The sequence below is a fragment of the Dasypus novemcinctus genome, chromosome 13 (assembly GCF_030445035.2).
Source record: "Dasypus novemcinctus isolate mDasNov1 chromosome 13, mDasNov1.1.hap2, whole genome shotgun sequence".
In the NCBI taxonomy this organism is placed as follows: domain Eukaryota; kingdom Metazoa; phylum Chordata; class Mammalia; order Cingulata; family Dasypodidae; genus Dasypus; species Dasypus novemcinctus.
In genome coordinates this window covers 69,711,257-69,724,773 of record NC_080685.1, presented here as the reverse complement: position 1 = coordinate 69,724,773, position 13,517 = coordinate 69,711,257, and positions in this window count along the sequence as shown.

Sequence of the window (13,517 nt, the reverse complement as noted above, 5' to 3'; positions counted from 1 at the left end):
TTATTTTTAACATTTTTGGAAATAATAGTCATTTTGACCAAAATCCAGCATAAATAGCTTTTCACCAGTTCCTAACCTAACCAATAGTGAAACATTTTGTTATTGCTGAATTATGTTTCCTGATTTTGATTTTAGAAAAAGAACTTTATCTAGAATTATGATTCTAATTAGGAAAAAAAAGTCCTCAATCCTCCAGCATAAGCTACTTCAGAAAATTATATTGATCACTGCTAACAACCTATGAGCAAATAGTAATGTGTTTATTCTTTTTTTTTTAGTTTTCTTAAAGTATTTCATACATGAACACACATAAACAATAAGTGTATAGTAAAGATTGTGAGCTTACAAAATAAATATATATAACATCACACAGGAGTATCATACATCACCCCTCCACCAACTCTTTGCATTGGTGTGAAACATTTGTTACATGTATGGAAAAAGCGTGCCAAATGTATGCTATGGACCATGATTGGTGGCAATAGTCTGATGATATTATCTTATAATCTGTAACAAATGTTCCACCAGGGTGTGGAGTTGTATGGGAAATCTACACATCTGTGTGATTGTTTTTGCAAGTTCACAATATCTGTAACAAAAATACATTTAAAAAATTGTATGGGTTGGGGGGAAAATACACTAAATGTAAGATAAGGAATATAGTTGGTAGTATTATTTTGACCATGTGTTTATTCTTATTCTATACAATACTTTTTCTGTTTTATGTAATGAAAAGCCAACTAAAAATTGTTATAAAAGCAACTCTTTTAACTCATGGAACTAGAAAGTTGAGAGTTTCATAATTTTCAGATAGAATTGAATATAAGTGGCTCAAGCACAAGGACACTCTGATTCTAAGAACTGTATCTCTTAAGACTTCTTTCCTTCTGTGTTATGCTTATTCTCAGGTACATATTTCACATAGAAGGGCAGAAGAGCATCTAGCTCCTTTAACCTTGCAAATTTTAATCCTGAAAAGAAAAAACTGCCATTTTTCTGCTAATCTCTGAAAAGGAACAGTGCTGGGATTGCTAAACTCTAAAAATCTCCATGCCCATGAGGTGAGTCCCTCCCGACTGAGGATGATAGCGGAGAAGTGGGTCTCCTTAGAAACTTGGTGCTTTCTCAAAAGGAAAGTAACTATTTTTAAAACCTTCTAGTATTGCTACAAGTACTGTCTTCAAGATAAGCCAAATACAGGGTCCCATAACACTAATCAGAACTCCTCTTGCAAACAGTGATTATATGCAGGACATCATATTTTAAGCATCTTGGTCTAAGTGTAATAACTACATGAGAAGGGTAACTCAATGGCAAAGCAACTGGTAAAATTAAAAAATATTAGGGAAAGTAGAATATACCTTATGTGAGATATGATGTTTGTCTTCAAGTATATTCATAACTCTTTTATTAGTATAAATATAAATTTATATTTCTGTAGTTTCCAAAACCTTGCATGGTAAGTAGATGTTTGATAAATTTCTCATAAATTATTCAAAGTGGTTCTTCTACTATGAAATATATAATCAAAAAGATAGATAGATATAGAGATTAAAAGTAATTCATATAAAACTTAAGAAGAAACAAATATGAATTTGGAAACTATCAAAATTAACTTCTCAAAAGTTATTTTTAATCACAATAGAAATTTTTGCACATGCAATATCTAAATTGGCAAACTGGAATATATCATCTATGTTTTTCTTTATGTTGGTAAAATTCTTTTTAAAATAAGAGATGTGAGCATGTACATGGCCTTTAGTATATTCTCTTTCAAATATCAATGATAAAAATGAATTCTAAATTTTACTTTATTCTGTTGATTTCGTACACTGTAAAAGTCTCCACCATCCATTATACTTTATTCACTAACTGCTTTAATGTAGCAATTAGAAGTCGATTAGGAATGTCCAGGAACAATAATACTTAAAGATCAATTAGGAACCCATGCTGTTAGGAAGATTAAATATTTACTAAAATAACAACAGCCTGGAAACAAATGTTTCAAACTTCATTACTTGAATACATTTTTGAACTGCTATTTTCTGCCTCACTTCACTGTAATTGCAAAATGTAATAGTAGCAGTAGACATTTCAGACTAAAGTACATAAAAAAACTCAGAGCTTTTAGATCTTAATGACACATGTTTAGATATTGAACACAGAATCAAGTAGATTTTAGTAAAAGTTAATATAGGGCTGAATGAAAAGAAAGTTTTGTAATTACATTATTTAAGATTAATTATTTTAAATGCAATTGATGGAAAATAAAGCTATTAAGTTTATATCTAAAATTTTTTGAAATGTATTGGGCAACACATTATGCTTCATCATTTACATCGTAGCAATAAAATACAGTTATACAAAAATTAAATCACAAGTTTTCAAGAAAGTTATTTTTAATTTTTCAGCACCATTTATGTATGAAGATTTATGTATAAAGCTGGGCACATTTTGATGATTTAATGCATAGGTAATGGGGGGCATTGAAAATTTTTATCAGTGGCTTCTGAGCAGTGTACAGTTATGAATCTGAGAATTAGTTTTGTCCATATACAGCAGAGCTGTTCAATGGTCTCCATCAAAGGATTAGAGAATTACTTAAGAGAACTGATTTCAAAGATGCCAAAATGGACTCCTAAAAAACAAATAAAAACCAACAAATACATGAAGTAAACCTATGGAAGAAGCCAGTCCTATGTAGATCTTTGGGCATGGACAGATTTTGTAAGAGGAACATAGGTCTGTTTGCTGAATCTAGTGGGAATACCCAGAAGGAGTACAAAATGAAGTAGGAATAATTCTTACCACATTCCCTGGCTGTTTCCTTCAGGAAGGAGGGAGAGCAAAGACTATAGGAATAAAGAGCCCCAAGACAGAGTGTTGCCCATAGGGACAATATATTTGAAAAAACAGTGACCATATTTAATATAATCATTAATTATATTGCAGGATGATAAATATGAAGTGTTTTTATTCATTTTTATTCATTGTTTTGTTTCTTACCCATTGCCCATAAGCAAATGTCTAGTTCTTTTCCAAAATTTCAACTGATTTGCAGTTTTAATTATACAGTTAGACCATCTTTTCTTTTCTCACTTATTTGCTTTTGTTATACCTGCATCCCAAGTGTCCTCTGGCTCCACCTGCCACTGTGCAAAAGTGTCATATTTATAGTACACCTTTACAGCTCAGCACTCAGAGCACCTACCAGCTTGATGAGAAGTTTGTCTGCTTTTGTTTGCTTATTTGTTTAAGACTCCCCTGTCTATAGAAAATACAGTAAATCAAGCAGCTGTCTACAATTCTTTTGTGCTTTTTATCTGATATCCAAGGTTCTTGCTCCAGAGGACTTTTGCAACAGATGTCTCTGTCAACCCATAAACCTCTGCTTTTTCTAAACTCTGGCAAAGGCCTGTGCACTGCTCACCGTGATTGGTCTTTTCCATCCAGCTAATAATAGTCACAGTAGCAATAATAATAATAATCATGATAATAATAATGATTAAAACAAACAACACTGTCTCAAGACCAGCATTTTCAGAGGAGTTTCTCTCAGCCAAGCTGTTAGGCTTCTTATGGAATAGCTAAATATATATATATATATATATATTTCATTTGCAGTGGAAGGAAACCCCCAGAACAGTCTCAGTGTCCCCCAAACTCCTAGTCTTCTGATATCCACACTTACTCCTTCTGACCATCTTAGATAGTTTCTTCTCCCGAGACACCATTTTCTCTTTTTCCAGTCAGCCTCCCTTTAGGAATCCACAGTCTTCAGACACTTCAATTCACCTATTGTGGGTAAAGTTCAAGCTCTTTCCATTTCTGAGTTATATACAAATAAAGAATAAGGCCAAGGCCCCAAACACACGATGGTAGCTCATACTTTCCAAGATCTCCTTTCCATGCCACCTAAGCAGACCCTTTACTCTGATACAGGTAAAAATAGACCATATTAAGAATTCTTTCCTACTGTTTTTTAAGCTTTGTGTTTGTGAGTAGATACCCTGATTTGCTTCACAACTGGAATCAAAGGGAGTGATTATGATGTATAGCCAATACAGGCAAACCAGAGAGGATGTCTATTTCATTAATCAATTCCCCTGACCGTTTTATACATATTTTATATTTATACCTGGCTATTATGACAGATAAAATAGGGTCACAAATTTTTGGCTTAAGTTTTTATTTTCGTAATGACTAGTGAAGACAAACATTTTAAAAAATAAATGGATTGTTTATAATTTACATGAATAGTGAAGAATTTCCTTTTATCTTTTTTCTTCATAAATGTATAAAATATAATTTATAGTATGATAAATTTTATTAATTGTATTTGATTGGCTTTAAAAATATTTTCATGGATTATTTATTTTTAAAATTTATTTCCATAAACATCTTTTGCAAATAGAAATGAACATATTTAATACATGTTGATATTATTTACCTGTTTGTTCATAACTTCTAGTTTTCTTAAAGTTTTTACTGAGTAATATACACATATTATTAATTATCTTAATATTTTAATGTTTTAAATTCATAATTTTGACTTTTAATTCATCTTACATTAATTCGTTTTTTGTGTGAAAGGTTCCTAATTATTTTTTGTGTTTAAAATAGTTGATATTTGTATAAGAAATGTTTGTGAATGACATGGATTTCAATGGATCATTTTCTTATAAATTTTGAGACGTTGTTCATCGAATCGGATATCATTCACTTGGTTTACTGGAAATGAAGCGTAATGGGTTTTAGACAACACAGATTCTACAGTCATGGCAGATGGCTCTGGAGTTCAGTACCATGTCAGTTGGCTCTACTTTGGAATTTGTGCTCCTGATGTGATGGAGTTGGACACAGATATGACTTTTCAACACATGCCTTTTCTTTCACTTTTACTGAACCTGTAGTTGGCACTGGGGTTGCTGTATACTCAAGAGACTTGAATCTCTGAACTGGCCATGTGCCAGCTGGGCCCTGAGCTTCAGCAGAGCTGCGGCTCCTACTCTCCAGTTCGTTGGACTTGCCCAGGTTAGCTGGCAGGAGGGTGGAGATGGTCAACCACCACACCAGGGGACCGAGAGTGCCTACAACTGCAAGTAGAAGAGTCTCATCCATCGACCATGTGAGATCTAGGCCCCTTCTCGATGTGGAGGTGGTGTTGATGTCGCAGTCCCAGGGTCCACAGGATGGAGGAATAGAGTATGGATTAAAGTGGACTTACTGGTGTTCTACTGTAGAAATATTTTGACTGGTAGTAGAGGAGATTGTGGCATTGGTGTGGAGGTGGCCACAGTACTTGCTCGGGGCAGGGAAAGGGAGGAGGGGATGTGAAATTGGGGCATTTTGGGGACTTGGAGTTGTCCTGAATAACGTTGCAGGGACAGATTTCAGACATTGTATATCCTGCCATGGCCCACTGGGTGTACTGGGCGGGGGGGGGATATGGACTACAGTGTGGGCTGTTGTCCACGCAGTGCAGAAGTACTCTGAGATGTGTTCGCTACGTGCAGTGAATATGCCACAGTGATGGGGGTCGTTGGTGTGGGAGTAGCAGGGGGTGGTGGGGTATATGGGAACCTCTTATGTTTTTTAATGTGATCTATGTAATTTTTTGTGATCTATGTATCTTAAAAATATATAATTAAAAAAATTTTTTAATAAAAAAGAAAAGAAATACCTAAAGAATACTCACATGAAAGTTCAAATGTACCCACTTTAAGGGCAATTTTTAAAATACGTTTATTAGTGTACTATATATAAGTAATAGTTTGTAAGAAACTGAGACTGTAAATATACTTACATATATATTTAAACCTCATTAGCATATTTATGATATTTTGTCTACTGAAAGAAAAATGTATACATATAATACATATGCATTAATATCTATTGAAAGGAGTAAGAACGAACAACAAATATCTTATTTCTCATATTTTTATTATTTGTTTAATAGAATTTACCTAGTATTATTTACTTAACAATTTCACAAATAATCCGCAACCATGTGCAATTTTATGAGAGAATATTTTCAAACAATTTTACTAAAAAATGCTATGCTCAAACACACTTACAAATGTAGAATCCAGTTTATATATACATGAATTCTAGAGCATTCCTATTAAATGTACTGGTTTCATTTAAAATATATTCATTTTGTGGTTAAAAAGACTAATTGTTTTTTCTGCATCCTTATTGTGATGGTTAGATTCATGTGTCATCTTGGCCAGGTGATGGTGTTCAGTGGTTTGGTCAATCAAGCACTGGCCTGATTGTTACCATGAGGACATTCATGGATTTAAATAATCAGTAACTTGATAGCATCTATGACTGATTATATCTTCAATCAACTGAGGAGAGTGCCTTCAAGAATGAGGGAAGTCTCATACAATCAGTTGAAGGTTTTCAAAGGAAAAGTGACGATTTCAGCCATCAGAAGTGAGAATTTCCATCTCTGCTTTAGCCAGCCAGCTTTTCCTGGTAAATTTGGCAAAAACCATGGAGGAATTCTCAGCACGCAGCCTGCCCTACAGAATTTGGACTTGTGCATCCCCACAGTAGTGTGTAATTTTTTATAAAAACCTCTTAACATTTACAGATATCTCCTATTGGTTGTTTCCCTAGAGAATCTTGAGTACAAAATCAAATCAAAATATTTTGCATAATATTTGCAATATGTGGGTATAATTAAGGACAGATAGAAACAATTTTATCTTCCACTGTTTAAGAAATTTAGAAAACCATTCAAATAGTGATTAATTAAAGACTAGGTCTTTATATTAAAAGAAATTTGGAAGTTACAATTCCTAATTGTCATTGGCTACTTTCTGCTAATTTTGGAGAAGACAAACAGTTTTAAAACCCCATAAAAGATAGTTTAGCTGAGGAATTTTATAATTTGACACTTGGGTTCTATTCAACATTCTTGAAAGTAGAAGTTAGTAAGAAGTTCCTTGGGGAATATCTACAAATTGCCTCTGTATACAACTTTGATATGAGAGCTTCCTCTGTAAAAGTAACTTTATTACTGAACTAATAAAGAACTTCTTGGGTATCTGAAGTGTCTGAAACACTGAAAATTTGAATAATTTCCTAGGCTCCCCATGCTAATATTCATTCCTGTCTGTTTCCTGCTTCAATAAACTCAACTATCCAGCAAATTCTAATACCCAAAAGTTTTTGAAACCAGTCATCTAATCATTACCATGATATTAAATTAAAGCTTATTTGCTAGTTACATGGCATAATACATGCCAAAGGATGAACTTGATAGCAAAACTAATGTGTAAATTTGTTTCAAATGTAAGAGAAACATCACCAGTACTCGAATAATTTTCATTTATAAAATAAATTGATAAAGTTATCTAAATGATTACATCTCATATTTCATATGCTGTTAAATTTTTTAAGAATAGTCTGGGTAGACATTCTTAAAAAGTCACTAAAGAAAAAAGTTCAGGTAAAAATTTTTGGCACATATTAAGATTTTGCTATCATTAAGATTACCACTTTAAGATATATAAACGTTTCCTATATAACTGCTATTTTAAATGGGTGCTAAGTTGCTACATATAACCTATTACACCAAAGAGTTTTTCCTCCACTTTATAATCATTGATTTAATGAAAGTTTAGGGGGAAATATAATTCAGTTCCTGAAGAACAAGTACTTAGAAAGAACAAGATCAACTTCTACACACATATGGAGCTCAACCTCTCCCTTAAAATAGCAATGACAAAATTCAACCTACTCTAATATTGTTTCAAATGGCCTTTTAAGCTTTTCTCTGACATGTGAAATGCCAACCATGATAAATTCTTTAAATAATCCTATAATGGCTTCCCCCAACTCTACAATTTCTCAGTCAAAAACCTAGGAGTTATTCTTTATTCCTTCCACTCTTCATACTCACATTCAAATAACGACCAACTGTATTGAATATATCCATCTATGTAGCCTCACCATTGACTTTTACCATTTTTTGATACAGATAACTCAACCACTCCAACAACTTCAAATGCAAGTTCATGCACTCTCTTTTGGAGTGCCAATTCATTCCCCAGCAACAACTGCCAGAATGAGCTTGTTATAATGCAAATCAGAGAGATTGAGAGAGAATTGAATTTAAGCAGAAAATATATAACTATGCTAAATGCAGTGCAGGGAAAGTTTTAACTGAGGAAACATCTGTGTTTGAACAGTATGAATGAGGCTTTATGATAGAAATAGTTTAAAACTTAAAGAAGGAAATTTGTTTCTGAATATTTAGATCTCAGATATGTTGGAGGATTTTTTATTGTTGTTGTTCTTATCAAGCATCTGGGTATTAAACCACTACCAGCAATGGATGTGAATAAGTAGATAAGAAGACTCTTTTAAATTGCTTTATCCTCTGTTCTTTCCAAACAGTAAAAAATTTGCATTTCTATAGAAAACTGTGTTTTAGACTAGATAATTGGGCAATAGTGGGAGGCTCTATTAGAAAAATGAGAAGTAGTGATTGAATTAATGAGCAACTTTTTGTGACTTCATGCTGAATGTTGAGTCTTTAAAGAACCTTACCATATTACAAAAATAAATTCTTGATTTTAGCTTTTCCCCATCCCTTATAACTAATCTTCCTTATCTCAGTAAATAGCAACAACATATATCCAGTTCCTAGGCCAAAAATCTGGTACTCATTTTTGACTTATATCTGTATTCCTCATAACACATATCTTAAACAATCTTTCAAATTATACACATTATTTGCCAGCTTTATGGCTAACACCCTAAATCACACCACTATTCCATTCATTCTCCCCTGAACCACAGAAAATTTCTCCAAGGTCTCCTAACTTAGTATTTCTCCCCTCAACTCCCATATTGTCTTAAAGAAAATATCCATCCTAAGAATTTAAAGCTATAAATCAGGTCATGTGTCTATGTTAATGCAAACCCTCCAATGAAGAATAAATCACCAAGCCCATCACATAACTTAGAAGGCCCTATAGGAACTTTCTTCTGACTATCAATGTAATATCATCTCCTCCCATCTTCTCTACTACATTAATTTTTCTGCAGCAAATCCTGCCTTCCTAAATAGACCCAGCTTTTTTTATGGCCTCAGGTGCTTTATACTTGCTAACCATTAGTATAAAATACACTTTCTCATATCCTTACAAACCACTCTGATCCACATAATTCCAAATGTCATCTTTTCAAGAAAACTTCCATCTTCACCTTGCTTAAAAGAGCAGTAATCCTACATCCTTGTAGTAATCATCTAATCTCTTAACCTAGGCTAATTTTCTTCCAAGAATTTTTTATTATTTATATTATAAGAAATGATATATTCTATAGTAGAAAATATCATATTTACATCAGTTATATCTTTACATCTTTCTTTATTCCTCTTCCCCCTAGCAAAACAGGTAGGGACTGTCATTGCTGTATTACTGACACCTAAGAACAGTGCCTGGCATTACAAAAGGTTCTTTAAAATATGCTGAATAGGCGGTGGACTTGGCCCAGTGGTTAGGGCGTCTGTCTACCACATGGGAGATCCGCGGTTCAAACCCCGGGCCTCCTTGACCCATGTGGAGCTGGCCCATGTGCAGTGCTGATGCACACAAGGAGTGCCCTGCCACTCAGGGGTGTCCCCCGCGTAGGGGAGCCCCACGTGCAAGGAGTGCGCCCCATAAGGAGAGCCGCCCAATGCAAAAGAAAGTGCAGCCTGCCCAGGAATGGTGCTGCCCACACAGAGAAATGACACAGCAAGATGACACAGCAAAAAGAAACACAGATTCCTGTGCCGCTGACAACAGAAGCGGACAAAGAAGATGCAGCAAATAGACACAGAAAACAGATAACCAATGGGGGCGGGGGGAAAGGGGAGAGAAATAAATAAATAAAATAAATCTTTAAAAAAAAAATAATAAAATATGCTGAATATATTAATAAATACTCTCCCAACAAAAACAATCCAACTACAAAAAAGAATGCTAAAAGAAAAAAATTTTTTCAATGCTTTAAAAGAAATTAAAGGATATAATAGCCTGGAATAATTTTACTGTATTAATATAATAATAAAAGGTGAAAAGGAAAAGAGTAGTAAGCAATTTATATATTTTGGTCTTCAAAATGTCACACATGTTAATATTTGAACCATATTTTTATAGAGAAAAGTCCTTTCATGCTTATAGTTTTAAGTTGTACCTGTAAGTTTTTGGTTTTTTTTTAAAGAGATGTTAGAGTTTCCCCTTTACAAGGTTTGCCTTGATTAACAGGTCATAAGCTGTGACTCCATTCCAATAGATTGAGCAAGATGCCTACATGTGGAGGTCAGTGTATTCCCCCCAAGGATGAGACATATAAGAGTGGGAATGAAGCAGATAAGGACCCTCATCCCTTCTAGACATCAGATACCTGCATTCCAAGAATACCCTACCTCCTAGCCCTAGCCCACTACTTCCAAGCCATGCATGAGAAGAATTCACTTTTACAGCCCTTTATTAACCACAGGCTATACTCAGACTCTAACCCCCTTACCATGGACAACATTTCCCCACCTATTGGTGTACTGTGTAAAGTCATATCTACCACCTTCCATGAGCTGGCTTAAGTCTAGTCTTTAGAGGCCCTCCATAGGGAGAGCTTCCCAATAAACTTCCTGCTTGCCTGTGAGTCTCCATGTCCAGTAAGCACTGTTTTTCTCTAACAGGAGATACCATGGGTTGAACCCAAGACCTTGTACATGGGAAGCAAGCACTCAACCATTGAGCTACAACTGTCCCCATCTATAAGATTTAGTTATATATATATATATATATAAAATCTTCCTTATCTCGGTAAATAGCATCAATATATATTCAGGAGGAATTTAAACCTAATACGTACAACCTGAAAAATGGGAGCAAAAAACTAAAAGTAATAGAATTTATTTTAACACTCTCACAAATCTGATATCATTTGTGAAGTGTATAAAATGACTTCTACTTTCAAAGTGTACATAATTTTACTTTATAAAATATTTTGGCATGCATATGATTGGAAATGTTTTGTAGAAAGAAATTAATAATATCATCACTAATTTAATTGCTGAGAAACAAGGTCATCTCTAATAACACAACATATATAAGCCTATAGGCTTGGAACCATGGGCATATCAAAAACAGGGAGTGTATCCTCTGTTCCTGTAACCTTTTCTCCTGAGCTTATATATCTTCAGGTTCTATGACCTGAGCATATGCAGAAAACACTGATTCTTGTCCTTTAGATGACCTTTGCAACATCAGGAACAGAGGTCACCTCCCTAAGCACCAAGGTTACAAGGATAGGGAGACATCATGAACAAATGAATTATGAGAGGTCCTGCAATAAGTAAGATTGGCCTAAAAACCACTCTAGCACATATGGACAACTCTATAATTTAAAAGTTGGACCATGCCAACTCAAACTTCCCACTTCAGTCCCCACCTCTCATTCCCATAAAATCTCCCTTAGCAACCAGATATGGGAGATAGATTTGAGCTTTGTCTCTTGTCTCAATGATATTTGACCTCTTTTTTCAAAATCCTGATAACACAGTACTGGTATCTGTGGGTGTTGGGCAGGGAGCCCCTTGCCAGGTAACAGACATCCTAGGGAAACAGGAAATATGATGTTTGGGAAAAATAAGTCTAAAGAATAAATAACATCATTGTTTACACAGGAAATTCCTTTAAATTAATGAATCAGAAATAACAGTCTGATCACTTGGTTAAACAGCTTGCCTATCAAAACACAGTTTACTTACCAAGACTTACTTTAAGACATTTGCTTCATTCTCTTCTCTAATCCTAATAAGAATTTGGGCCAATCTCAATCAGTTACCTAACTTAAAAAACACTTTAAACAACTTAAGCTCAGACACTAAATCCTATTATAAATATTCCATTGCTTAGTTCCTCTTCTAAGATATACTCATACTTAGTCTAGATAGTGCTTTCCCTAACAATGGTGAGTTCCAATAAACTTAGTTTTGCTTTATTAATAGGTTGCCATGTGACATTTTGGGGGAGTTAAACAGCCTCTTGATGGAACTGAATATGTGACTACTCCATGATTTCTTTTTTTTTTAATTAAAAAAATTATTTATTCATTTTCACATTATTTTCAAAAAAGCTTTAGGTTACAGAAAAGTCACATAGGAAATATAGGAGATTCCCATATACCCCACTATCTACCCTTCTCACATTTTTCCCTAGTAATAACATTTTACATGAGTATGGTACATTTGTTACAATTGATGAATAAATATTGAAGCATTGCTACTAACTGTAATCAATCATTTACATTATGGTTTACATTTTGAACTGTACATGTTTATACGTTTTGTCAAAATATGTAATAGCCTGTATCCTTAATTGCAAGATCATGGAGAAGAATTCAAATGCCCTAAAGTTGCCCTAAGTTCCATCTATTCTTCTCTCTCCCTCCCCTCAGTTGAAACTACTAAGTTTCAACTTTTGAAGAATAAGGCTCATAGTTACATGCATTAATATTGAAGACTTGACCTATTAGTCTGTTTTCTTTCATTAGGCCCTGCCTATGTACTCGAGAGATTCTTCCCCCATAATTAAGAACATAGCAGGACTTCCCAGGATGGAAGTTTATTATTTTGTTTATTGTGTGGGTCTCTACCCACTGAGATAACACCCTATGACAAGATGAACTCTTTCATATCCATAGGAGCAGGCCCAAGATGTGCCTATCCATATATCCTCCTACTCCCTGACACCTTCATCAGTAACCCTCCCCTGCAATATCAACTAAAACATTCACACCATGGTAGTTTTAACCATAGACCTACACATCGCCAGTGTTCAACTGTTCTCTCCACCCCATTCCCTGGATAGTCCAACCCAACCCTCTCCCATCCTACTCAACCTCACATTCCAGCACATCAACCCCACTCATATTCCTGTACTAATATCACCCCCATCCACTGCCAAACCACTCCCTTCCACCTTATCATAAGTTCTGTCCATATTGAGCATTGGCTAACCAAAATCTATTCCCTTTCCATTTCCTGAAAACCTTACTTTCAGACTATAACTCTCTGAGCCTGCTAAATTTTCTTAGGTCATTATCAGTGTGGCCATGTAATATTTGTCCTTCAGTGCCTGGCTTGCTTTACTCAACATAAGGTCTTCAAGATTCATCCATGTTTTCCCATGTGTCAATACTTCATTCCTTCTTACAGATGAGTAATATTCCACTATATGTATATTCCATAATTCACTTAACCATTTATTTATTGATGAACACTTTGGTTACTTCCAACTTTTGGCAATAGTGAATAGTGAAGCTATGAAAATTAATGTGCATATATCTATTCGTACCCCTGCTTTCAATTCTTCTGGGTATATGCCCAGCAGTGGCACTTTTGGGGCCATGTGGTAGCTCTATAGTTAGCTTCCTGAGGAACTGCCAGATCACCCCATCCACTGCAACAGCATGCTACATTCCCACCAGCAGTGGTTGAGGGTTCC